At 41.6% G+C, this 26,380-nt stretch overlaps 1 protein-coding gene across 13 annotated transcripts in view; it reads right to left on the bottom strand.

Annotated features, from left to right (window-relative positions):
* Positions 1-26,380, bottom strand: part of KIAA1217 (KIAA1217 ortholog) — a 380,568-nt gene that overhangs the window by 180,785 nt on the left and 173,403 nt on the right. The gene's annotated exons all lie outside the window — the stretch shown is intronic.

Raw genomic sequence — 26,380 nt, 5'->3', positions numbered from 1 at the left:
CAATTATTTGCTGATATGGAAAAAAAAAAAGAAAGAAAAGGAAAGTCAGTACTGAAGATTTATTTGTTTCAAGCAGAAGAAAAAAAGGATAGCGGGAGGGAATCCCAAACTCTGTACTACTTATGATGGGAAAATCCCACTAAGCAATGTCAAATCTCTATTCTGAAAGTAGGAATAAAGGTTAATGGCAGGGTGTGAAGTTGTAGGGAAGAGCTCACTATGCCCTTCTTTTTCCCTTTCTGCATTTTAACTTAGTGCACAATACATGTGCACGGAAATAATAAAGATGCCTCTATTTTGCACGAATTTTAGGAATGTGAAAATGATTAAGAACAAAGTTAAGGATAAACACCCATCAGAATTGGGATGATGTGTGACATGACAATTCTCTTTAGTGTCTAAACTTGAACTTTTATTTTTATTTGTCTGGGCAGGAACTTTCTAAATTGAGCTTGTTACCCTAAAAAGAGATCAATAAGACTGATTATTAAGAAGGGGAAGATAAAGAGATGAGCATGGTCACTGAAGACTGACCAATGGGAAGGAGGTCACTTTTGTACAAAAGCCAGATGGCTGAACATTTCCTAAGCACAGCCATTACCTAGCTGTGTGACCTTGGGCAAGTTACTTAACTTCTCTGTGCCTCAATCGCCTCATTTGTAAAATGGGGATCATAGTATACCTTCACCACAGGGTTGCTGTGAGAAGTTAATACTTGTAAGGCACTTAGAATGGTGCCTGGTGTATATAAGTTCTAAAGAAATGTGTTTATTTCCATCATGATCATTATTAAAATGTATATAAGTAAAATGATCTAGACCCAACATTGGACACATTGGAACTGAGCAAAGCAGAATGACATAGGTTTGGGATTGGCAGAATGATTCAGGCTTCTGTTTTACTGCCATGAGTATTCTGCCCGAGCAAGCTGGCAAGGATAGGATCTCTGCTTAGAGATGCCCACTTTTCAAACAATTATTCAAAGATCTCCAGCTTGCGGTTGCATTACTGCTGATTCCACAATCCAATCTGTGGAAAGCAAATTAAATATTTCGAAGCAAGCATGCAATTAGTGTTCATTTTAATACTGACTCTTATAATTTTTAGAAATGCACATATTTCAGAATGCTGCAAGCACTTGGCTCTGATAGTTTTGAATCAGGGATTGGGGTAAACAGCGAAAAGTGCAGGCATTAGTCGCTGACACTGATTAGAATGCCACTTGCAGGTGAGGGAAAGGTGCAGGATGAGGGTGCAACTCGATGCAGAAAAAGAACAGGTAGAGTACTAACTCGCTGAGACGATTCAATTTTCATCAAGTACCTTTGAATGTCAAGTTCTGCCTGAAGAGAGATCAGCATGCCCTTCAAAGCCTGTGGACCAGGAGAAAACAAGAAAAAAATAGGAAAGAAAAGGGGTGAAAACATGAAGAGAAAAAGAATAGGTTGACCAAAGGGATCACCTATTTATTCATGATGAAAATGTAGCACAGTTAACTCCTCTTCCCCCAAAAGAAAGAAAAATGATGACAGTTCCATCCTTATATTTTAGAAAGACATGTTGAAGCCTTAACTAGCAATGGGTTTGCCCCAAAATACCCTGCCATAGGCACATCTGAATTCATCTTGTATCATTGGAGAATGTGTCATATTGACCCACTGTCCCTGAGGTTGTCCCAGAGCTGCAGGGGACTTACTAGAGCCTGCCCAACCCAAATGAAATAGCTTTCTTAGCCAGAATGCAGTCTGAGGCTGCCATCTTGATTGTCAGTGGCCCCAGGGTCACTGGCCACTAGGTTGCTCCATGAAAGCAGGCCTGTGAGTGCAGTGCTGTCTGCCCATGCTTTACCATGCAGGAGGACACACCCAAGGTGAATACATACAGGAAAAGAAGATCCACACTGTAATTCAGGGCACAAATTCTAATATTTGAACCTGGTGGACCCTGGAGTGTGCCTTTGGTTTACAATGCTTACTGTGCAAGTATTTAAATATTTTAATTCTCATTGATGCCACTGACTTTATTTTTATTTTTATTTTTTTTTGAGATGGAATCTCACTTTTTCACCCAGGCTGGAGTGCAGTGGCGTGATCTCAGCTCACTGCACCCTCTGCTTCCTGAGTTAAAGCGATTCTCCTGCCTCAGCCTCCGGAGTAGCTGGGATTACAGGCGCCCACCACCACAGCTGGCTAATTTTTGTAAATTTAGTAGAGATGGGGTTTAACCATGTTGGCCAGGCTGGTCTCAAACTCCTAACCTCAGGTGATCTGCCTGCTTCGGCCTCCCAAAGTGCTGGAATTACATTTGTGAGCCACTGCATCTGACTCATTTTTGAGCAACTTAACTTTTTAAAAAAACATGGCAGTGAAATATTTTTTGTGCCTTAAAAAATGAAAATTTCTATAATCCTCATGCAAGAAGAGTGACTTCCTCTTGTGCCCAATATCAGCCAGTGGGGTGCCATAGCTGCATATCTTACTACACATGCATATACATATATCCACATGGACTATTAACATATAGGAGCCTCTAAGTGCCGTCATGATTGAATTATACAATATCCATAATCCATATCACCATTGTGTATACATTATATACATGTGTGTATATTACTTAGAACTTAGTCCCACACATATCAGACACAAATTTCCACTAGAAGAAAAAGAACACTTGAACACAGATGGCTATACTCAAAAGCCAAAAAGCCAAACAACAGGTCTCCAGACAAAAACTGTACTAAAATATTCTACCCAAGATGCACATAGGGGTTAAAAAAAAAAAAAAAAGTAAAAGAACTTGAAGAGACCTTTAAGAGAAGAAGGGAGCGACACTATTAGAAAAACAATTAGCTAAAGTGACCTCATAAAAGCCCTTTTCTAGGTGAATATATTCTCACCAGAAAGGTGAGGGTTGCTTAGGGCCCTCTGATTCTCTGCTCTGAAGTTTACAGGCTTCATCAACTGTGAAAGAAATATCCTGAAGTAGACCACAAATAATAAAGCCCTACAGGTGCATGGTAAATAAAAATGTAAGATAAAAACAGGATGATAGATTTGAAGAGCTGCTATGGACAGGGAAAAGGGGGGAAAAAAAAGCACAGAAAATCACAGAACGATGATGAGTAACACCGGCTGGGGGAGGAGAACCAGGACAACCACAGCCCGTCAGAGAGGACCAGGAATGGAAGGGGGTAATGGAAGAGACCAGAGACACAGTGAGGCTGCCAGGAGGGACAAAAAGACCTCAACCACTCTCTGCTAGGTGACCCTCATCAGAGGAACTTACAACAAAGAAAATGAAATATGGAGAAACAGGGGCAAGGAAAGTTGCTACAGCCATTGCTTTAGACAAATATCATCTGAAAGTCAAGAAAGTAGGGGAGGCTGGGTGAGGTGGCTCACTCCTGTAACCCCGGCACTTTGGGAGGCTGAGACAGGAGGATCGCTTGACGCCAGGAGTTCGAGACCAGCCTTGCCAACATAGGGAGATTCCCATTACCACAAAAAATGAAAGAAAAAATTTAGCTGGGTGTGGTGGCAAGTGCCTGTAGTCCTAGCTACTCAGGAGGCTGAGGTGGGAGGATTGCTTGACCTCAGGAGGTCGAGGGTGCAGTGAGTACAGTGAGCTATGATCACACCAATGTACTCCAGCCTGGGCAACAGAGAGAAATACTGTCAAAACAAAAACAAAAACAAAAAAAAAAAGAAAGAAAGAAAGGAAGGAAGGAAAGAAGGAAGGAAGGAAGGAAAGCAGGCAGGCAGGCAAGAGAAACACACAATTGCTCAAAGCCTCCAAACTGTGGAGCAAATCCCAACTCTACCCGTTACGTCTTTTCCTGCCTTTGCTAACTGAGGTCACGGAAACCTAGAAGCTGGAAGAATCTCCCAGCATCAGAGCAGGGAAGGCCCCGGGATGCTGGAGATGTAGGAAGCCCTTCTCAGAAGATGCAACGGAATAAGCTCACGAACTTTAGGCCTCAGGATCCTATAATCACAGATAAGTTTTCTCAGGATTACAAAATGAACCTCACCGAGAACCTTTTTTCGCTTCTCAGTAGGTTCCATCTGTGTGGAAAGTTTTGAGCCCTGCAAGTTTTGAGCCCAACAAGAGCAATAAAAAAGAAAACTGGATTTTATTAGGGTTCTCACATAGACCTGCTAAAATCAACGTATAGAATTTAGAAGCTTGATTTATGGCTTTGACTATACAACAGAAAATTGTTCTTAAAAAATAAGAGTGGGTGGCTGGGTGCGGTGGCTCACGCCTGTAATCCCAGCACTTTGGGAGACTGAGGCGGGTGGATCACCTGAGCTCAGGAGTTCGAGACCAGCCTGGCCAACATGGCAAAACTCCATCTTTACTAAAAATACAAAAATTAGCTGGGCATGGTGGTGGGCGCATGTTATCCCAGCTACTCAGGAGGCTGAGGCAGGAGAATGACTTGAACCTGGGAGGTGGAGGTTGCGGTGAGCCAAGACCGCGCCATGGCACACTAGCCTGGGCAACAAGAGCAAAACTCTGTTTCAAAAAAAAAAAAAAGTGGGTGAGACTGGAGTTGAGTGTTTTCAATGAACTTCTGGATTATCTATGCTAATGATAATCAGTAGTTTTATCACATATAAAGAGGTTAGATCAAGATTAAAAGAATGGGCCCGGTGCGGTGGCCCATGCCTGTAATCCTAGCACTTTGGGAGGCTAAGGTGGGCTGCGTACTTGAGGTCAGGAGTGCAAAACAAGCTTGGGCAACACAATGAGACTCCATCTCTACAAAAAATACAAAAATTACCTGAGCATAGTGGCACACGCCTGAAGTCTCAGCTACTTGGGAGGCTAAGGTGGGAGGACTGCTTGAGCCCAGGAGGTGGAGGTTGCAGTGAACTGAGATTGTGCCACTCTGCACACTGCACTCCAGCTCAGTCAACAGAGTAAGACCCTGTTTCAAAAAAAAAAAAAAACAAAAAAAACCCCACAAAAAACTAAAGGAATGTTACTGAGAAAACAGGAAGACTCAACTACCTCAAGGAATGGCAAAAATAATAATACTGTAAAAATTTAACAGAGGAGCATTTATTATTTCAGAGACTCCTATTAAATTCATCAGCTATCATAAGAAAATGGCAAAAAGAAACTTCAGACATTGCTGTTGTACTAAATGGCACTTGAGATCTCCTTGAAAGGCTAAATGTGGCAGGAAGGGAAAGGGGTTCAGAGTTTCTTTCCTAATGCTGATGAGTCTGAGAAGAGTTGCTCAAGAATAATAAATATTGGGTAAACACACAATGCGCAGATGTAGTGGAGAGAACCAGAAATGAACACCACACGTACAGTACTTCAAACGGTCTGAATGACAAGCGATATTTCTTTCTTTTGCTATGTCTATTTCAGGGTTTTCTATAATAAATATAATTCTATAACAAGGCACAAAGAAAAGTATCAGTAAAGGAGGGAAAAAGTGAATTGTTGATCTCTAGGGAGCAACGTCAGGAAACTCTGGAGGCTGCTAAAATTTAAGCACTCACCCAAAGTTCCACTTTTGTTCACAAATTAAAGATTTTCTTTTCTTTTTTCTTTTTTTTTAATTAAATTTGAGATCGTTTCACTCTGTCACCCGGGCTGGAGTGCAGTGGCGTGATCTCAGCTCACTGCAACCTCTGCCTGGCTAATTTTTGTATTTTTAGTAGAGATAGGGTTTTGCCATGTTGGCCAGACTGGTATCGAACTCCTGGCCTCAAGTGATCTGCCTACCTTGGCCTCTCAAAGTGTGGGATTACAGGCATGAGCCACCGCACCCGGCCCAGAAATTAGAGGCTTTCTGATGTCACTTTACATAGAGTCAAATTTTGACTCTCTGGAAGCAATTTAACCAGTTAGAAGACTAACCGTGGTAAATGAAAATATATTCATAAAAAAATGTAAGATCTCATGAAAAGATCTTTGTATACAAATTGTCTCGGGTTTGTAATTGCACAGCAATCACTGAGCCATCCAGTACATCTTCCAACATGAAGATCTAATCACCAAAGCCTTAACTTAGATTGTTACTTATGTTTCTAAATCTGTGGAAGCATATTTCCTTTTCTTCTTCTTTTCTTTTACTGTTAATATCCTTATTCTCTATTTTACCAGTGGAGAATGTTTAGTATTAATTTCCACTTAGCTCAAGATTCAAGAAATGCAAAGTGCTACTTTTATCAAATTTCTGAAAGCCTGCTGTCTTCTGCTTTGGAAGTCCCACAACAGCTCTTTAATATCCTTAAGCCCCACTCTCCTCATCAGCAAGTTGGTGTAGCAATGGATCATAATAAGTTGCCGGGAGGATGAAGTGAGATCCAGGCATGTGAAACACTATACACAATTCCTAACACAGACTAAGGATGCAAATGTTAGGAACTTGCAGATTTAAAAAAAATTGCATTCTCAAAAAGATGCTCTATTTTAACAAATGAACAACAATACAATTTTGCATATCTTTTTGATACAGCCATTCTATTTCTTTTTCTTTTTCTTTTTTTTTTTGAGACAGAGTCTCACTGCGTCGCCCAGGCTGGAGTGCAGTGGCCCAATCTTGGCTCACTGTAAGCTCCGCCTCCCAGGTGCACGCCATTCTCCTGCCTCAGCCTCCCGAGTAGCTGGGACTACAGGCACCCGCCACCACGCCCGGCTAATTTTTTGTATTTTTAGTAGAGACGGGGTTTAACTGTGTTAGCCGGGATGGTCTCGATCTCCTGAGCTCGTGATCCACCGCCTCGGCCTCACAAAGGGCTGGGATTACAGGCGTGAGCCACCACGCCCGGCCCAGCCATTGTATTTCTAATAAAGAACCCAAGAAAATAATCTACAGTTATCTACAAGGAGGCCTTGCATGATATGGTATTTGCCCATACACAGTGGAACCAACAAAACCAAGTAACCACATGCAATGATGAAGTAGCTATCTTGTAACAGGAGGGAAAGAAGTTCACACACATAATTAAGTGGATAAAATCATATTAGAAAAAAATGGGCTGGGCACTGTGGCTCACACCTGTAAATTCAGCACTTTGGGAGGCCAAGGTGGGAGGATCGCTTGAGCCTAGGAGCTCAAGACCAGCCTGCGCAACACATTGCAACTTCGTCTCTAAAAATAATACAAAAATTATCCAGGCATGGTGGTGTCTGCCTGCAGTACCAACTACTTGGGAGGCTGAGGTGGGAGGATTACCTGAGCCTGGGTAGGTTGAGGCTTCAGTGACCTGTGATTGCGCCACTACACTCCAGCCCAGGGTGACAGTGTTAGACCCTGTCTCAAAAAATAAAATAACATAAATAAGAAAAAAAAATGGCATGTGCTTGTGGCATGTGGTTTCTTTCCTTTGAGTCTATGTGCCTAGAAAAAAATAGGAGAAGGATATACACCAAAATGTTAACACAGGTATTCTATGTGGGTCATGGGATTGTAAATAATTCTCCTACTCTTAGTCTATTATTTCTAACATTCCTAGAATATCCATGATTACTTGTGTAATAAAATTTTTTTAAAAAACTCCCCTGAGATGTAGCATTAAATTATTTGTGCTTGCTTTTCTGATTTGTTTCTACCTCGAAAAAAAACAACCACTTAGCATTGAAATAACTACTGATAAATTTGAAACAACAGGAGAAAAACAGGAGATGTGAATTGAGAGTTTTAAAAATGGGAAGAACAATAAAATCATATCTACATGCGTGGCCTCTTCATTCCTCGTCATTTGGCCATCATTTTGTTTCCTCACGTTGATTACGTATTGAGTTGCACCACAAGGGGGTGCCCTGAACCTAGCAAGTATGATAGAGTCTCCGGCACAATCAAAGCAGGCAGCTGAAATCCCAAATTCAAGAGGAAACAAGACACAGGTCAACTGATTGCTTTTGGTCCATCTTCATCCTCTCCAAATGCCCCCAAATGGCCCTGGTTCAAACTCGGGCTGAATGTAACCAGTCTGTGAAAAAACGGTAATGGGCTGACTGCTTGCATAGTTAAAGCCCATGATAGAAGGGAGAGGCTTGATTGCTGCAAGTCTAAGAGATTTCATAAAGTTACCACTGAGGAATAAAAAATTAGTAGCCCCATGACACAAAACTAAAGAATATAACAAGACCAAATGTTGGGGAAATAGTCTTAAAAGTAATTCTATCCTGGCCGGGCGTGGCAGGATCCCAGCACTTTCGGAGGCAAATGTGGGTGGATCACTTGAGGTCAGGAGTTCAAGACCAGCCTGGCCAACATGGTGAAACCCCATCTCTACTAAAAACACAAAGAATTAGCCAGGTATGGTGGCATATGCCTGTAATCCCAGCTACTTGGGAAGCTGAGGCATGAGAATCGCTTGAACCTGGGAGGTAGAGGTTGCAGTGATCCCAGATCGTGCCACTGCACTTCAGCCTGGGTGACAGAGTAAGAGTCTGTCTCAAAAAAAAAAAAAAAAGAAGTAATTATATCCTAAAGATACACAGTCTATCAGTAACTGGGGGAGCAAAGTCATTTCTGATTATTTGGATTAAAAAAAAAGTTACTAAATTGAGAAATCTAATTGTAATATAATTCCTTTTCTAACTGTTTAAAATACTTAAAGATGGAATAAAATTACGTAGCCTTGTGAGACTTTATAAGTCACACTAAGATTTATAGTTGATATAACAATAATAAAATATAAAGTCTCAAAGACCTTCAAGGGTAAATAAACTAAAAAGCAGCAACATTTAACAAAAAAGAGTTCAGGGTGATATCTCAACAGCTTCTAATTCTAAGAATTTCTAATTTCCTAAGGAATCCTAGAATCTAAAGTAATCCTATAGTGAATATAGGATAGTAGTTGAAAGCATAATTTCTGGAAAGAGAAAGAACTGGGCGTAAGCTTCATTTTCAACACTTACTGTGAGACTTTGGGCATATTACCTTAGGCATGTTTCATGTACAGTTTCCTCATTCATGACATAGTAATAATGATGTTTATATTATACTTTGTTGTATGAAATAACTTGAGAAAAATGCTAAAGCCAATATCTGATATACAGTAATGCAGATTTATGAGCAATTTGAAATAATTAATATTCTCATCAAATGAAAGATAAGCCAGGCACGGTGGCTCATGCCTGTAATCCTGACACTTTGGGAGGCCAAGGCGGGCAGATCACTTGAGGCCAGGAGTTGGAGACCAGCCTGGCCAACAGGCTGAGACTCCGTATTTACAAAAACAACACAAAAAATTAATTGGGTTTTGTGGCACACGCCTGTAGTCCCAGCTTCTTGGGAGGCTGAGGCACGAGAATCACTTGACCTTAGGAGGTGGAGGTTGCAGTGAGGCAAGATAGCGCCGCTGCACTCCAGCCTGGGTGACAGAGTGAGACTCTATCTCAAAAAAAAAAAAAAAAAAAAAGAAAGAAAAGAAAAGAAGAAAGAAAGAAAGTATTAGAATGAACAAACACATTGGCTAACTCTTTATAGGATGACTGTGATCTCATTCACAGATCTCAGGTACTATGTGGCCAACGGATATGTCTGAACTCCTGTGTGCTCCTGTTCTTATGGGTCAAAGTAAGGAGACTGATTTTTAAAAAAACAAAACAAGTACACTTTGTGTGTGTATGTGTATATATATGCATACAATGAAGTGCTGGCTTTCAAAGTAGCGAGTTTGAAGGGTGACAAGATTATTTCTATGACCTTGCCATTGCAATGTAAAAAATAAACAAACAAAAAACAAATTACAAAGCAAATCTGTCATATACAGGGTGACTATTCAGCCAGTTTTCACTATGGCCAACCACTGTGTATGGCCACTGTCCTGACTGGACAACCCATGCCACAGCACAGTCATTGATCTTCAATTTTGTATCTCAATATCCACCCTTCCTACTTTGATATAAGACTAAAATGATGCAATAGATTTATGAGAGCTTTGAAACAGTTAATATTCTCATATAAATGCAAGACTGTATGAGGATGAACAAACACATTGGTTAACTATAGGAGGACTGGTATCACATTCACAAATCTCAGAGTTCTTTCCTAAGCCTCCACATTCCCAGTTAACAAAGAGTGAAATTGAAGTATCCCTGCCCGGTGTTCTACAAAGTGCCTGGGAAGAGTTGACCCAGGTCATCTCTGCAAGTGTGACAGATACTCTTAGAACTGCCCCAACCAAGTGTAGCCCATGGACATCGGGATGACCAGTTCCTTGAGAACTCTGCTTATTTTTGCCTCCATAACATTTAAAACCCCTAGACACACTAGATACTTTACTTATTTGCTCACTTCTTGTCTGTCTCCTTCCCCTTGCACCCACACACCGAAATGTAATGATCACAAAGGCATGAATATCTTCATCCACATCCACGCTGAGTTTTCACTTACAGAATGAATGAATGAAAGGCTGGAAGAAGGCATTGGATCTTGGGAGTCTTGGCTTTGTGCAGTTTGCTTGATTTGGGGGCTTACCCCCTGACAGTAAACTACTCTTAGGGTCTGGGGAGTTTAGGTGCATGGCCCAGGCAGCCGTGCCTACAGCCTCAAGCAAGCCTGCACACTTCACAGCCCTGGAACAGGCCCAGTGCTCACATGGCCTCACCAGCCAACCTGCTGGGACTCACTTTCAGACACCAATCACACTCCAGCCAAAAGCATTCCAGTCTATCACCCCGACTCCCCTATGCGTTATTGCTTCTTGGCCGCTCTCACACCTTGAAAGGAGGAAAATACTCATCCTATAAGGAATTCTGTTTGGCAGGGTTTCCCTTCACAATTTTCACTAAAACACCCCTTCCTTGGAACACGAAACTGAAGTTAAACAAAAATACTCAGAACCCCCCAAGAACAAAAGAGCTTGCAAACCTCTGGTTTCTATTTCCCTCTCATTATTACAAAGGCTTTGTATTGTAAGACATTCCATCCTTGCTTCAATAGCTGCCTGTGGGTGTGCTGCTGCAGGGGAATTAAGCTTTGTGCTGGGATGGCGCAGGTGCCAGTTAACTCTTGCCCAGGCCCTAGTCCGAAGGGGCCTTGCTTTAGGAGTGGCCTTCTCAAGCTTGGGTCCGGCCAAAGGTAAGAATTTTAATAGGGAAAAGAGGTGGGATAAGACATAGGATAATTTATTGAAGGTAGTCTCAGAATACACTTCTGATTCTCCCTTTTCTTCCATAGAAAACAGGCCCAGAGTGTAGAAACTCACAGATTCTGACCAACTTGCATCCAAAGCAGGGTGATTCGTACTACTCCGGGCCCAGGTGGCCAGCTGAGGGATGCTTCTGAGTGTCTTGTCTTCCTCTACCTACAGTGGGCAGGGGCTGGCCTTCATACAACGTCTACCCTGAAAGTTTCCATAATGGCTGGCCATGGTACCGATGGGGCATCTTATCTTGCCACTCTATGAGGGAGAGGGAAGGCTCAATGGTCTGGAGAGCACTGGGCTGAGAGTCTGAGACCAAGTTCTAGCCCAGGACCTGCCTCAAACTCAATGTAACTTAGGCATTTGTCTGACCTTCAATTTCCTTATGTATTAAAATGAAGACTTGGATTAAACCTTTTTGGCTAATTTTAGCTTTAAGTTGCTTTAGACACAGATGGCCTCTGTTTTAGTCCATATTGTGTTGCTATAACAGAATACCACAGTCTGGGTAATTTATAAAGAAAATAAATTCATTCCTCATGGTTCCGGATGCTGGAAGTCCAATATCAAGATGCCAGCATCTGGCGAGGGCCTTCTTGCTGTGTCATCCCATGGTGGAATTGTGGAAGGGCAAGGCAGCATGTGTGTGAGTGACAGAGGAGGGGGCCCAAACTTATTCTTTTCTTAGGAACCTGTTCCAAGATAACAGAATTAATTCATTCCTGTGGGTCATGCCTCATGACCTAGTCACCTCTTATAGGTCCCAACTCTCAACACTGTTGCATTTGAGATTAAGTTTCCAACACATGAACTTTGGGGGACACATTGAAACCACGGCAACCTCCTAACATCCTGTCCCCCACAAGGTTATTATCAAGGAAGGCCTAGACTAATGGGCAGGAGCTCTAAGTGCTTTTTGCAAATCTCTAAATACCCATGGGAAGGACCTGCGGTCAGAAGGACCTGGGTTCAAGATGTAGGTTCAGCATTCGTTGCTGTTTTACTTTGAATAAATTACTTAACCCAGCATCAGGCTTTGTATCGGGACAACTAAACCATGGACCCTCAATTTCTGCATCTGCAGAATGGCAATAATCATCCCACCTACTTCACAATGGTCTCCAGGAAGCACAAATGAAGCAAACTGGTTGAAAGCACTGTTAACTATAAGGCTCTAAAAATAATAAAGCAATGATGTTATCATTAAGGAGAAGAAACTTAAGTTATGCACAAAAGAAAGAGAAGAGACCCTAAAATGTCCTGCTGCTAAAGAATGAGGACTTGCTGGCCAGGTGTGGTGGCTCAAGCCTGTAATCCCAGCACTTTGGGAGGCTGAGGCGGGCGGATCACAAGGTCAGGAGTTCGAGACCAGCCTGGCCAATATGGTGAAATCCCGTCTCTACTAAAAATACAAAAATTAGCCAGGCGTGGTGGCAGACGCCTGTAGTCCCAGCTACTGGGGAGGCTGAGGCAGGAGAATTGCTTGAACCCAGGAGGCAGAGGTTGCAGTGAGCCGAGATCGGGCCACTGCACTCTAGCCTGGGAGACAGAGAGAGACTCTGTCTCAAAAAAAAAAAAAAAGTGAGGACTTGCTATGCCCATCTCAGCCTGCTCAGCTGTGGGGACAGAAGACCTACAACACTTGGCTTCAGTTCACAAGTGCCATGAACTGAATGTGAGTGCCCCCCAACCCCAAATTTACATGTTGAAGCCCTAATCTCCAATGTGATAGTATTTGGAAGTGAGGCCTTTGGGGTGTGATTTGGTCACAAGAGTGGAGTGCTTGTGATGGGATTAGTGTCCTTTTAAAAAGAGATATGAGACAGAGGCTTTCTTTCTGCCATGTGAGGACACAGCAAGAAGGCAGTGGTATGCCAACTAGAAAGAAGGTTGTTACCAGAACCTGACCATGCTGGCACCCTGCTCTTGGACTTCTAGCCTCCAGAACTATGAGAAATAAATCTCTGTCATTTAAGCCCCCAAGTCGATGGTATTGGTTGCAGCAACTGAAACTAAGATAATAAACCACTGAAGACAATGTGACAGATGTTAGCATCTGCATCCCTGGCTGTGAGACTTGCTATCCTGAGGGGCTGAAGCCCACCTGCCTACACAGCTGCAACATCCTCTGGCCCCAAGCTCCAGGGACTGAGCTCAGCCAACCTGCCTGCCCTCACCAGTCTGTGTCACCTGGGACAGCTCAATGCTGAACTCTGGCCTCATCTTCAAGCTTCTTACCTACGAATCTCTGGAGACAGCCAAAAATACTTCAGGGGCTGACAATTATTCTGTGAAAACTGATAAGCTTTACTGGGAGAAAAATGTTTTCTTGTACAAATAACACGGACAGGAGGCAGGGAAATACTGGGTAGAAGAGGGTGGTTCCCTGGCAAAAGCCCCACCCTCAAGTCTGGAAACCCATGGCCCTAAATGGGAACGGGCATTCCTGTTTTTGTGCCCAAATGTTGCCTTGTGGTCTGCCATGCCTCCCTATTCTGTACCCATATAAACCCCAAGCTCCAGGCTCCACGAGTAGAAGAGCAGAGGAGCAGAAGAGCAGTGCAGCAGAGAAGAGAAGAGAAGGAACATCCGAATGCTGAGAGGAGTTTGGCTAGGAATGGTGAGAGAGGAGACTGGCTTCAGGATGGCTGAACTCCAGGGGAAGATCATCTTCCCACTCCATCCCCTCTCCAGCTCCCCATCCATCCTGCTGAGCGCCACCTTGATGAGGCAATAAAATCCCCCGCATTTACCATCCTTCAGTTTGTCTGTGTGACCTGATTCTTCCTGGATGCAGGACAAGGACTTGGATACCAAGAGGGCACTGAGCTGGTTAACACTTAAGCTGTGTGCAGATGGCAGAGCTAAAAGAGCATGGTAACATACCCACTGCAGCTTTGAGAGTTGCAGGCACCCACCCCTAGATGCTACTATAGGGCCAGAGTCCAAAAGCACTTGCCCCGGCTCCTGCACCTGCCCATCTGCATGCTCCCCTTCCTGTAAGGGGTTTGAGTGCTCGCTAGGTGGCCAGATAGACTAGCCACACCCCTGTCTCACGTCCTGTGAGGGGGGTCCGGGAACTCTGCCGTTTCACAAATACTATTCTGGACAGTTCCATTTCAGGGCTAATAGCAATCAAATAAGAGAATGCTGCCATTTCTTAAATTCAAAGATGAGTTGATGTTACTTAAACAGACCAGGAACATGGGCCATCATCGATTGGCAGTTCAAATGTTCAATCTTCATTATAATAAACACAACCAAACTGAGGGCCACAGTGACAAGTTATTATTTTTAACATTGTGTTTGAGGAAGATAATCCGTGGAGAAACAATCAGAAAACCCAGCTACAGCTCTGCAGCGTGATTTTGAAGTCACAAGTGGAGTTCATACACTCTGCCAGCTGGAGGAATATTACTGGTTGTCATTTTTCATATCTAGTCACATTTTTTGTTCATAAAATAAGATTTTGATCTCTGGAAATCAGAACATTGACTTCCAGGAGTTCTTGAAGAAACGTAATGCTCATACCTCTAATTACAATGAATTAAAATAGAATGTATGCTCATAACAATTCCACTCCAAACAGACTTTGCTAATTGCCTGGAAAAATCAAGAGCAAAAAGTTGAAAACATCGTCTCTGAGTACACAAACAGCCTCTGGCCCTATGCTGAAAAACTGAGTTACATCAAGAGAGAGAGAGAAAATAGCCCCTCAGCAAAATTAAAAATCTTACAGCTCTTGTTTATCATCATAAATATGGAACTCTTGGAGCTGGTGTACAACTGTAGTTCATGAATGATCAGCGGGGCACTGAGTGGTGTCATTAAAAGACTTTCAAAAAACATTTAAGAAGATTACCAAGTGCTCTTCCAGGGGAAGGGCAAAAATAAAATAAAATAAAATAAAAGGTACCGTGGAGCTTCCTGGAACACCCCTCCTGTCGGAACTTCACAGAAACAAGCTGAAAATATGCAATGGAATAAACCTAATGAGAAATATGTTTGAAAAAGAAGGAAAAACAGAGATTGTAACAAACAAAATATAGTGGTGTGGGAAAGGTGGCTTTTGCCATAAATGAGGTCCAAATGGATACTAAGGTGACACTGTTGTTTCACAGCCATTTTCATCTGGGACATCTGCCTGGGTGGCTCGATCTCTTGTCCTTTGCAAAGAGGAAACCGCACCACCTATATGAGTGCCCCTGGCTTGTCTGAACATATTCAGGATAGAACATCTCTATCTCAGCCTCCATCTAGAAGACCCAGGAGGCTGCTGTGGGTCTGAAGCTGATGTAGAGGGATGTGGGGTCATTCTAGCGTTCTTGGAAGGTCTCGACACTCTGTTTGCTCTCCAGCACTGCCTTAGGGAAGCCCATAAGGAACTGACCTGACACCGCCCCCACCCACCTCCCATCTACATGCAAGCCCCTATAAAGCCACATTCTCTCCTTTCGCTTGCACTTTAAGGCATGGGGGTTTAGGACAAAGTTAAGAAGGTCACTCATATTTTCAGATTATTTTCTCCATGGTCATTCAACTCTTAGGAACATCTGGCAAGGAATCCTTTTCTTTTTGACATGGTCTCCCCAGCCCCTCTCATAATTTACCAAGTATCACGATGCCCTCCCATCTCCTTCACAAAGCTAATAAATCCCACTTGCCTGTCATCAAGAAGCAGTGCCTTTGCCTCTGGGAACAGTAACTCACTCTTTCAAGGCAAGATTACTGAGCAAGAATAACCTCGACTGCATTGTTCTAAAATCCAGAGCAGACAGTGGAGTCTAAACAGATGGAACATTTGATTGGTTAACAAAAAAAAAAAAGAAAAAAAAGATTATTCTTTTTAATAGAAGGATGGTGCTTTGGCCACCATAATCTATAATAGGCAGATCAGCAAGCCCATTTATGAGAAGGGCAAAGGAAGGTTTTTAAGTTTCCACCTAAAGTATACATACATACCTTGCAATTAATTGCACATCAATGCAAAAATATACACGACCATTCCATGTGAAACATTTGAAAGAAGATTGGCTTCCAATGGACTCTTTAAGGGATTATCTCAGTGAGTCACCCCACCTCCCCATTCACAATGCAATTCTTGGGTCAGCTGAAAAGACTAATGGTGAAAGCTTAATCCAATGCTTAGCGCTATTGTGAGTTCATTTGCTGACCTCTTTTCCACCCCAGCAGAACCTGCAATGTGGCAGAGGGGAAAGGCAGGCATCACTTGGGTGTGAAGAGTGTCACGCGGACAGCCAACACTCACTGTTGAAAGATGAGGAAAAACAGCCCAGCCAGAAAAGTGATCCTGTGTGAGGGATCTCTGGTGGGTTCCCCGTTGTGTTAACAGACACCGGCATATGTAGAGTCCTGTCCTGCCCATCAACCACAGGGCAGGGTCAGACCTGTGAGCAGGCAGGGTGGTGGCTTGTGGATAGATTGTGGAGGGTGGAGAGTGACATTAGGGGAACCGGGAGCCCATCTCGCTCCAGGAACCTGCTGGCCGCACCCTGCAAATCCACAGTTGCTTGGTAAGCTATGCAGGGACTGTGGACTTCATTATTAAAAGTTCAAACATGGCTTGGAGAGATCCAACAGCAGCCCCATCAGATAGGTCAATTTACTACTAAAAATCTAGAACACTTTTTGAGGAGAGATTTTGCTAAGATGCAGGAAATGGGGTCCATACATGAGAAAACGGGTGCAAAACGAAATTATTCTTTGCTTCATTGTTTTTCATGAGTTCTGCCTCAACCCGAGATGAAGAAAAGTCCTGTATTCTCCCTGGCTCTCCAGCTCTCCTTTTTCCACAAGACTCTGACCCCTCCACTGCACAGTGAGTAGCAGGATTCAGCATGTAACACAGCTATATCCACCCACACTAGGGAATGATCGAAGGAGGACAGGCATGAACACTGACCTCGGATGTGCCATGAAGGGCACGGTCATAATGACTGCCAGGATCTCTAGAAAAGAATAAAGCCCAGGGCAGGGAAGAAGATACAGACTCTTAGAAGGGAACAAAGAAGACCAGATAGAAATTTTGGAAAAGTTAGAGCCCAAAAATTCGTTTACAAGATGCATAATCACTGGCCAGGCATGGTGGCTTGCACCTGTAATCCCAGCACTTTGGGAGGCCGAGGTGGGCGGATCACTTGAGGTCAGGAGTTTTAGACCATCCTGGCCAACATGGGGAAACCCCAACTCTACTAAAAATACAAAAATAAAAAACTCTGCATATGGTCGCATGCCTGTAATTCCAGCTACTTGGGAGGCTGAGGCATGAGAATTGCTTGAACCCAGGAGGCAGAGGTTGCAGTGAGCTGAGATCACACTACTTGCACTCCAACCTTGGTGACAGAATGAGACTCTGTCTCAGAAAAAAAAAAAAAAAAAAAAAAAAAAAAAAAAAGATGCATAATCACTTTTCCAAAAAAACCGTTGAAATACATGACCTATTAGGTATGATCCACCACGAAAATGACCCTTGCAATTAAGATCTTATCAGTTAGCTGTTTTTTTTTTTTTCTCTCACTCACCACTTCCTCGCACTGTGTATTTCCTGTCAGCTAACTCCCATGAATGCAGGAGGGAAGTTTAGGATCAATCTGTTTTATGAAGTTTCTCTCGAGACTCACTTGTAGACTCCAGAGGAAAGGCATATCCTATTTCAAAGTCAATTACTAATGGGTAAAAAGAGTTTACTGCGTTCCTTTAGATATGTTAAAAATTAAATAAAAGAAGTAGAATCTTCCTGATTCTTCTCCAAAGGGAGAGTTTTTCTTAATGACTGATATTTTATGGCTTGGGTAGTCTGAACGGATCATGAAAACACATCAAAAGCAGGTAATCAACACAAAGACCTTTCAAAATGTACCCAGGCAAAAGAGGTTATCTATGATATTGTCTGAGAACTAGAACACAATAAAAATTATCTTAACACACAATCAAAGTCATGCCAAGTAACTTTTCTTTGGGTAGTTCACAATCTAAACCAGACTGCCTCCCCTCCTCCTAATTTCATAAAGGCTACCCTAGTCTGCTCCTGGAATTACACAATACACAAGAATGTTCTCCTTCAATGTTGATGCTGTAATTGTTTGGGAGCCAGGTCACTGTTTTAAAACCAGGAAGCATCTGCAGCATATAAAAATATAACATTGCTTTCAGTTTCTGAGGCTTCTATGCCTCAAGCCAAAAGGTAATGAGTTCCCTCAAAAATATTTTCTTCTCTTTCTTTAAAAAAAATGATTCGGGGGACAGGGGGAAAAACAAAAGCAATTTATACCACCTTACCCAGGGGTGAAGAGTAACCATGCATCATGCCTGCTTTTAATGGTCTCACTTTCTTTCACCAGTCTTTCCCTCCAGGACCAGGATTCTATTCCTGCCCCAACTCTACCTCCATCCAATGTCATTCCCCCAAAGTCCTGCTCTTCAGCACACTGGGTTAAAGGAATTCTGAGTACACAAGCTTTTCATTACTGCTTAGATTTCTTTTCTGCTGACCATGATTATACATGAACTTGCCAGCAATCTCTACTCCACAGAGATATTCCTTTCTTTTTAAGAAGAAAAGTCATTTCTGTACTTTATTTCTTCACGAAGCTCTCATAATCTAAAGACGTTCAATGCATCCAGAAAGTGACTCATTTTCCTCAATGGCTTTCGGTTCTTGGCAAGTACTTTCTAATGTTTACAATCCCACCGGCACACCATAGCCTCAGGTTATAAGAGGCTCCATCAAGCTGGCCAGGCAAAAGAAGGTGTTTTGCAAAGGGCACAGGCTTGGAAACAGGCTGTCCTGGATGTACTGTCTGCAAAAATCACAGCCTGATTGAGGCTCAGTCTTCTTGTCTGTAAAATGGGAAAACCACCCTGTAGCTTATGCAGAGTTGTAGTCAGGAGCAACTAAAATAACTTCAGTGTCTGATGCCTAGTTGGTGTCCAACAAATTACCTTTGCTTTGCTCATTCTCCAACCTGTACTCAAAAATCTTGCCAGAGGACACACAGATGTTAAGAGATCAAAGCCAGAGGGATTGTTTCTATATTACACATTGGTTCATTCTGGTAGTCATTGTTTTTTCTTTCAAATAACCAGGTTATATGTTCTTCACAAACAAAATCAGTAAGTTAACATGCATCCATCAACACTCAGTATAACCTTCTACAAAAATATGAGATCTCAGATCTCAATCTCTCTCTCTCTCTTATTTTTTTTTTATTTTTTATTTTTTTTTTTTTTGAGACAGGGTCTTATTCTGTTGCCCTGGCTGGGGTGCAGAGGCATGACATGATATGACCTCCTGGGCTCAAGTGATCCCACTTCAGCCTCCCAACTAGCTGAAACTATAGGCAAATTTTTAAATTTCTTTGTAGAAAAATGGGATTCTCACTATGTTGCCCAGGCTAATCTTGAACTCCTGGTCTCAAATGATCTTCCTTCCTTGGCTTCCCAAAGCTCTGGGATTATAGTCAGGAGCCACTGTGCCCACCCCCTGCTGTTTGTGAATGCTTGGGCCAACCCTTGGGAGTAGCAACTTGCTCAGAACACTATCCACTCTTTGCTAGGGCCCTAAATTTCTCCAAAAGAAAATCCCCAATGATTCACCTACTTGGGGGATGGGTGTGAAAATTTAGCCTGCTTATTCTTGAGATCCATTATCTGTAAGAGTCTATGGAACATGCAGTGGTGGGCTTGCCTGATATGTATACATTTCTTCTTTATCCTCAAGATTTTACTAACTTCCCATTTTTAAACAAATTTAAAATCTTCCCTGTATCTTTAGGTAAGTTTTATCAAAATCACAAAATAATTTGTAGAACTAAATTTAGAATTTTATTTCCTAATGGATTACATATTAGGATTTATTTTCATTTAGAATTTATCTGCAATGATATTTTCACCATTTAATATATAGTTGTATTATGTGAGTATTGGAATGAATTAGAGTAAGAACTATTTTAGAAGTATACTTACTGGTAATTCTTGTAGCATAATTATTTTATTTTATTTTATCTTATTTTTGTGACAGGGTCTCACTCTGTCACCCAGGCTAGAGCACAGTGGTGTGATCTTGGCTCACTGCAACTTCTGCCTCCCAGGTTCAAGCGATTCTGCCTCAGCCTCCCGAGTAAGCACGTGCCACCATGCCCGGCTAATTTTGTATTTTCAGTAATGGGGTTTCACCAAGTTGGCCAGGCTGGTCTCAAACTCCTGACCTCAAGTGATCTACCTGCCTCTGCCTCCCAAAGTGCTGGGATTACAGGCGTGAGCCACTGCACCTGGCCAGATGAGAATAATTGTATCTTAAGTTCATATGATCAATAATTATCTTTCACTTATATAGCAACTTTCTTAAGTCAAGGAATGGTATGCAAATGACATGCATATGAATATGCATATGAATGACATACATTCCATTAATTCAAATACCTTAAAACTCAAAGGATGGTAACCATGTGTGGTGATGGATATATACACTAATTTGATTGTGGTAGCCATTTCACAATGTATTTGTATATGAAATTGTCATGTCATACACCTTAAATATATGCAGTTTTTATTTGTCAATTATACTCAACAAAGCTGGGGGGAAAATAACCTCAAAGCATTTCTTCACCAAACTGGCATGGAATTTGCTGTATCTTTTACTGTATGTTTGCATTGCTTTTGTGGTTTTAATTAGTACTCCCTCTATTATCCTAGTATATTTTTTCATTCTCTCTCCCTGAATGCCAACAGAGTAATCCCCAGCTATGAAAACAAAATATTAAAAAAAAATAAAACTTGTGATGTAAGCCTTATGGCTTTTTCCATGGGTATAATCCCAACAATTAATCTCCCAATTACCTAGCGCTAAGGGTAGTCAAAGCTGGCACGTTTGTAATACAAAAATGACCAAGTTTTTCTTTTTTTCTCTGAGAAATGTGAGGAAAGTGTGGAGGAAGGAAAGTACTCCAGGACAAGAGGATGTAAAAAAAATCTCAATGGCTCCCTCCAGTCCCACTTTCCAGTCCTCTGAGTGTTTATCCAGTGGAGTATTTGAGAGGGTTTGGTGAGAAAGATCCCGCACTGCATCCTTCAGAATATAAACCCACACCTCAAGCTTAGAGGCCTGAAAATGACCATGAAAAACACACTTTTCATGGTGCTGGGTGGAGGGCTATCATTTCAAGAAAGGAAACATTCCTCACCAACTGGTTGCGACCTTTAACTTTTGGCTTTTTTGCATGACCCCTGCACCTGCCTAAACTTGAAGTGAGGAAGCTATGAGGTACCAGACTAGCGAGTGATTAATCACTGTCATTTATTTCTATGCCATTTATTTGGACTATTCCTATATACCTTAACACTCGCTAAGCCAACACTCGGTTATTAACAGTAGTAACAATTTAACCAGGAAGTATCTTCAGATTCTAAAATGGCTTTGTTGAGACATCATCAGATGGACAAAAGTAGTGTTTGCATATTATCTTGATTAAAAGCCAACAAAACCTGGCTGGTTGCAGTGGCTCATGCCTGTTGTCCCAGCACTTTGGGAGGCTGAGGTGGGAGGAACACTTGAGGTCAGGAGTTTGAGACCAGCCTGGCCAACGTGGTAAAACCCCAACTCCACTAAAATACAAAAATTAGCCAGGTGTGGTGGTGCACACCTGGTGGTCCCAGCTACTTGGGAGGCTGGGGCACAAGAATCGCCTGAATGCAGGAGGCGGAGGTTGCAGTGAGCTGAGATCACACCACTGCACTTCAGCCTGGTGACAGAGCAAGCCTCTGTCTCAAAAAAAAAAAAAAAAAAAAAAAAAAAAGCCAACAAAACCCAAAATACCAAATGTCCATTGACAGATGAATGAATAAACAAAAGACGTACAAAGAAATATTATTAATATTATTTTTTGAGACGGAGTCTCGCTCTGTCCCCCAGGCTGGAGTGCAGTGGCGCGATCTCGGCTCACTGCAAGCTCCGCCTCCTGGGTTCATGCCATTCTCCTGCTTCAGCCTCCTGGGTAGCTGGGACTGCAGGTGCCCGCCACCATGCCCAGCAAATTTTTTTGTATTTTTCCTTTTAGTAGAGATGGGGTTTCACTGTGTTAGCCAGGATGGTCTCGATCTCCTGACCTGGTGATCCGCCCGCGTCGGCCTCCCAAAGTGCTGGGATTACAGGTGTGAGCCACGGTGCCCAGCCGGAATATTATTAAGACTTAAAAAGGGAATTCTGACACACGCTACCACATACGTGAGCCTTGAGGACATTGTGCTAAGTGACATAAACCAGTCACATAGAAAAACCCAAACACTTTCAGTAGGTTTATGATTTTACCTAAACGAGTTGTCTAGAATAGTCAAACTCACAGAGACAGAAAGTAGAATGGTGGTTTGCCAGGGGCTGGGAGGATGGCGGGGATGGAGAGCTGTTGTTGAATGGATAGAGTTTCAGTTTTACAAGATGAAAAAGTTCTGAAGATTGGTTGCATAACAACGTGAATATACTTAATACCACGGAACTGTACGCTTTAAAATGGTTAAGATGGTAATTTTACGTTATGTGCATTTTACTACAATTTAAAAAATTGTAAAGTTGCCGATAGTCAAATGAATAAAATGAGAAAGGGGGAAAAAAGCGACCCCCCCAAAAAAAATCACCAACTCCTAGCCTAGGTTTCTCTACAAAGTATCTAAGTACATAAGGAAAGCTCAAATGGCAAATTATTCTAAGCCTCTTATTTGTGTTGCAGGGGCAATTCCTTGCCTGTATATTTAGTCACAATTAAGTCTTATCTTAACAACTCTCTCCAAAAGGGACTGGATCTGCACTCAATCAAGTCGGACTGAACATCTTAGGTTCAATCATTTATTCTAATGGTCCCTTTAGTGTTTCCATAATGTTTTGATTCCTTGAGATCTTAAACCACGCCCTTACCTCAAATGTTGGGCTATGTATGGATACCCTTTGGATAGGCTCACAGCAGTAGGCTGCAATTTCTTTCTGTTACCCTTTTTATTTGGAATGACTCCTATGCGTAGATAAATATTGCCGTATTCCTACGAACTGGGCAGCTCTCTGCTCCATGCGGAGGGGAACTCAAGCCAAGCACTACAGCTGTCCCTAAGTGCCATCTGCCATGATCTGCCGTGGCTTCTACCAGCCCCTTTTTTGTGTGTGTTAGGAGGAAAATGAAGTTCATTTTCAATGCTAACTGTCAGTGAAGAAATCACTATGCTTGGTGTCTTGAATTAGTTGGATTGAAAAAAGCTTTTTCATATTTGAAGCCAAAGAACAGACTATATACCCCTTTTGTCACACACCCATATTGCTTCTCTGACTGGGGTGTGGAACTAATGAGTGCCTATGCCTGTTTGTTCAATTGAACAGAAACAACCAAATTGCCCATTCAGTTGATGATGGATTAGCCACCTGGATGGTTGATATTGGATTCTCTGAGATAGTCTGCAGAGTTGATTCTGAGATAAGAACAGTTCTTAATTGTATCAACTAACTGAATCCACAGTCTGTTTTAACTCCAGATCCAAGACACATTCCTACCATTAAACATAGGGAAGACAGATAGAAAGAAATCTCATTTATTTTCTCGCCATATAAATAGGAAGGTCTCTCCCTTGAACGATAACATGTACAAATAAGGAGATTTTTGAGCAGGGGCTATTCCCTGACCATGTTTAAGCACAGATCTGTTTAAAATTAAAAGTTACATTCCTGTTATTAAAAGCTCATCCTCTTTTAGAAAATACCCAATCAGTTCAGGAGGGAAAAAAATCCTTCACTGTGCACATTATTAACTCATGGAAGGCTTTAGGTTTCCACATTCCCCAATAATAAGGTCAGAACTGACTCTTGGACTCTACCCCAAAACCTCAACTTCCTGCTCTGCAAGAAGATTTACCTCAGAGAAGGAATAGGTCTCAACTGTTGCCAAAGCAAAGACATTTATATGAAATCAGTCAGATCAGGGCAACTGGTAACTCTATTTGATGTGCCACATTCTAAAAGACAAAGCGCAAGAAATACGAACAGTTTTCTGTCTGATTGTCTACAAATGTGTGTGTGAGTAGGTCCAGTAGATTTATTGAACGCTGTCCCAGAAGTGAGATTTCCAGATAAGACATTTAAAAATATCCTTCTAGATGTTATTTTTAACATTATCTTATTTATTTTAAATTTTGTTTATCTTCAATCTTCTTAAGCTTATTATAATGGCAAAATTAATTCTTTTTGGATGATACAATGTCATCGTGAACACTAATTCTGGTGTTAACAGAGAAAATGGAAACAAAGAGGCCTCTTCATCAAGCACTCTCAAAACAGTGAACTGAGCAACCAGTTTTGCAAATCTTCCCCCTGCATGGCCCATAACTAAAAATATAGTCACTCAAACATCGTAGAACTGGAGACGGAAAAACAGCTCAATGGAATGAAACATAGAGTTCAGAAACAGACTCAAACACAAGCAGAAATTTGGATCTCACTGAGTGGCATTTCAAATCAACAAGGGAAAAGATTAATTATTCAGTTTGTGGTAGTGGTACTGTTGACTAGCCACTTGGCAAAAGAAAGAAAGCTAGATCTCTATCAAACTCCTTGCCTCAAAATAAACTTTAGAAGGATCAAATATTACAACCTAAGGAAGCTAAACTCTAACAGCACTAGTATAAAACACGAACAATGTTTAATATGTAATATTAGGACAGGGAAGTTCTTTCTAAAAATACAATTCCAGAGGCAGAAATATGAGAGGAAAGATTTCTGAGGTTGATTGCATGAAAATTTTAAATGTCTATGGGAAAAATATATGCAGACTTTAAAAACTGGAGAAATATTTGCATAAAGTGTGCAAGTTAATTCCTTAATTTATGAAGTGGTCTTACAAATCAACACCCCCAAAAAACCTCATCATCCAATTAAAAATGGGTAAAAACACAAACTGGAGCTTCGCACAAACACAAAATTGACTAACTAATATAGGAAAATATACTCTAACATCAATGATGATAAAAATATAAATCAAAACAATGAGGTTTTTTTACTCACTGGGTTAGCAAAACTTTTAAAAAGTTAACATACAGGATAGCAACTATCAACTAGCATTCTTATATGTTGCAGAATATTATGTATATCCAAATGGGTCTAAGATTTCTGGTAAGATTTGTAAACATTTTGAACAATCAATTGTACCTTTAGAAAGTTATCCTGTGGAAAAAAATACCCAGATATATGAACAGACCATCCAGTGAAGCTTTGCCTTCCTAAGAAATTGGATAAAGATGGAAATGCAGGAGTTGCAGTTAGAGAAAGACGGAAACTAGAAAAATTATCATTTAAATTAGCATAGGGAACTGATTTAATAAATGATAATTCATATGATGGTAAAGAATGTAATCATTAAAAACTGAGTCGGCCGGGTGTGGTGGCTCACACCTGTAATACCAGCACTTTCGGAGGCAGAGGTTGGCAGATCTCTGAGGTCAGGAGTTCGAGACCAGCCTGGCCAAGATGGTGAAACCCTGTCTCTGCTAAAAATAAAAAATCAGCCGGATGTGGTGGCATGCACCTGTAGTCCCAGCTACTCTGGAAGCTGAGGCAGGAGAATCGCTTGAACCTGGGAGGCAGAGGTTGCAGTGAGCCAAGATCGCGCCACTCACTGCACTCCAGGCTGGGCGACAGAGCGAGACTCTGTCTCAAAAAAAAAAAAAAAGAAAAAAAAATTGAGTTGTATCTGCATGAGCTAATGTGAAGTACCTTGAAGATGCATCACTAAGTGGAGAAGCAACGTACAGAATAACTGTAGATTATTATAATTTATATAAATGCTCACATAAGCTATGCATCTATCTACTGGGATATGCATATGCCATTTGAGGAAAGGATCTAACAAAAAGTGAATAACAATGGTTAATTTTAGAAAGGAGGATTGAGATTTGAAGGTAGAAGCTTTTAACTTTGTGGTTGTGTGCACAGCTTAACGTATGATTTGAAGTTTTTCCATGTACATATATTACATTTAATTTTAAATTTTTAATTAAAAAAATCAGTCCTGTTTCTGCTGTCAGCTGCCCTTTTCTCTGTTGTCAGAGTCTTCTACTAAATTGGACAAGTATGTGAGGTAGGTCTCTCTGATTTAAAAGTTTAGGCTTAAATGACAATGATTTGTTTCTCAATTTTCTTGTTCCCACATCTGAATTTATCTTTGTGGCTGTTGCTGTCTGTGACCATGGCCTCGTGTGTATTTGTACGC

Source organism: Pongo abelii, chromosome 8, assembly GCF_028885655.2.
Source record: "Pongo abelii isolate AG06213 chromosome 8, NHGRI_mPonAbe1-v2.0_pri, whole genome shotgun sequence".
Taxonomy (NCBI): Eukaryota; Metazoa; Chordata; class Mammalia; order Primates; family Hominidae; genus Pongo; species Pongo abelii.
This window is presented reverse-complemented; position numbering and strand designations above follow the sequence as displayed.